General features: G+C 30.7%; 1 non-coding gene across 1 annotated transcript; it reads left to right on the top strand.

Moving 5' to 3' along the window:
• The first annotated feature begins 747 nt into the window (after window positions 1–747).
• On the top strand, window positions 748–821 carry TRNAM-CAU (transfer RNA methionine (anticodon CAU)). The gene has a single exon. It is a non-coding gene; the product is annotated as a tRNA-Met (tRNA).
• The last annotated feature ends 1795 nt before the right edge of the window (window positions 822–2616 follow it).

The following is a 2616-nucleotide window of genomic DNA, read 5'->3' as shown; positions in this document are numbered from 1 at the left end:
GAGATCTTTCTCTTTGAATAAGATCTCAATTCCAGCGACGGTTTCATTAGATATCTTACAACTAGAATCCCTCTTTTTTCCGATCCAGTCCCTCCACCACCGCGAACCCCAGTTAGATTCAGGCATGCTACACTTTTTAGTGATTGGGAGAACCCAAGTACTCTCTTTCGGATTCAGGAAAGAACTCTCATAGATCTTTTTTCCTTTTGGAAGATACAGGAGCGAAACAATTAACCTATTGATATTGGAAGACCCAACGGATTCTTCCAATGTATCATTTCTGGGTCCAATGGAATTCATAGGTATAGGAAGAAGCCCTATCAAATAGAGATTTTTTCTTTTGACCATATTTCGATTGTTAATACGATATATAAGGACCGCTACTCCAAAGAGTATTACACCCTTGATCGTGAAATATCGATTGCTTGTTGAACCCTGTGAATTGTGTGAAAGTAGGATACTCCAAATTCGGGATTCAAAAAGTTTTATAAAACGTTCTTGGTGGAAAAAAATGCGAATGAAAGATCCCACTGATTTGAATTGGGTCCAGGAATCTAAGAAATAGTGAGAATTCTTGATCTCTCTCAATATCTCTCTCAATTCTAAAATCCAGGACTTAAATTCATGTCCTGTCATTAAATTCCTCCTGATTTATTAGAACTAAAAGAATTTCATTTAAGTATCTCATTGCTTTAGTTGAAAGATTCCATTTGAATTGGAACCCGGTCATTCACTATGACCCGCTAAGCATCCATGGCTGAATGGTTAAAGCACCCAACTCATAATTGGTGAATTCGTAGGTTCAATTCCTACTGGATGCACGCCAATGGGACCCTCCAATAAGTCTATTGGAATTAGCTCTGTATCAATGAAATCTCATCATCCATACATAACGAATTGATGTGATATATTCATATCATACTATATGAACAGTAAGAATTAGTAGTCTTATTGAGACTAGAACTCATAGGGCGGAGGGGCTGCCCCCCCCCCCCCTGATTTTTTGGTTAGAAGTAACTCCTATACTTTAATTTTATACATATTAGGCCTAAAAATATAAAATTTTGGTTGTGAACCCCCCCTGTTCACCGATTTTTATACACATTATATTTTCGACCTCCCCAAATCAAATGTTGAAGCTCCGCCCATGCATAGTTTGGCATTTTTTGGAATACACATATAATATAATTGGTTGGATCCAAAAAGGTCTTAGCGGTTCATGTAGGTTTACCGGTCACAAAGCATAAACATAAAACTAACTAGTCTTAATAGTAACAAAAATAATATCATGGTTTTTATGAGCATTGAGATCTAATATGTTTCTTTTTCCGTAACTTTCCTAAAAATTTAAGTAAAATGTTAGGTTTTATAGTTATATTGAATCATTAATAGGTATTATATGGAGATTAAAAAATTACCCCTACAATAGGAGCCTAGTAGTGAGGTGCGAATATACATATAGAAAGTCACGTATCCACATAGAAGATGTGCGGTTCCATTATTGACCTCTCAATGTGGGTCTTGGAATGGTTTGCCGATGCCACTCACACTCATATGATGCAGTTTACTATTTTTTACAATGATTAAAAATTGTGAAAACCTCTTTATTTTTTGTTAACCCAAAAAAGTACATATCTACTATAATAAATCAAGATTTATTTTGTCATATGTAATTTTCTCATGAGTTTAACACTTATTTTTTAAATAAACAATATCCACATGTCAAATTTTTTTTCAAATTTTAAAATTAAAAAACCACATAATATTTCTATTTATATATCCAATGTATTAAACGTAGTGAATGAAATAACAAATTGCAATGAATATTTTCTTTCTTTTCTTACTCTAAATCCTAATCTAATTTTAATTTCGTCAAATTAAATTACCAAAATTAAATGCAGAGTAAATGCCGAATTAAATGTCACACGTTTTTAAAATGTGATGAATGTCAAAATTTGATTTCTTAAAATTAAATGTAGCCAATGTCAAACAATCAAAGTTATGTTAAAATTAAATGACAAGATTGATTTCTCGAAGTCTAAATTTGTAACATTAAATTCCGAAATTAATGTCACCAAACTTTTTTTAACGGAAATTATATTAAAAAATAAAAATAAATAAACAAATAAATAAATGTGTTTGTTGGCAATTGTGTATTTTTTTTCTGCGACATAAACATTGGCATATTTGTATTATTCGTTGTTATTATTTGATATCTAATGTTTGTTATTATTATCATTGTTTGAATCTATTTTCAAAGTCAATATAATACTTTGGTTATATGTCATTTATATTGATATGAATATCCTTATTTTGTCTTCTTTTTCAAATAAATACGATAAGTTACAAATATTTTCTATACATACTATAACTTACATCTTGTGTTTTTTTCTCATTGCTTTCTAATTTTAGTAATAATCTCATTGCTTTCTAATTTTAGTAATAAGAGTCAAACACCTTCATTAAGTAAGTGTACATATGTTGTCGGCAACGATCAAAGTTTCAACTCAAGTATATCATGTGGATATAGCATATAAGTTTTGATTTGAATAAAACTCCATTATCCTGCAACTAACTTAAAAACAATTGAAAACATAAAAAAAGTTATTTGGATAA

Source organism: Lactuca serriola, chromosome 5 (assembly GCF_051521515.1).
Source record: "Lactuca serriola cultivar US96UC23 chromosome 5, Lser_US96UC23_V15, whole genome shotgun sequence".
In the NCBI taxonomy this organism is placed as follows: domain Eukaryota; kingdom Viridiplantae; phylum Streptophyta; class Magnoliopsida; order Asterales; family Asteraceae; genus Lactuca; species Lactuca serriola.
This window is presented reverse-complemented; position numbering and strand designations above follow the sequence as displayed.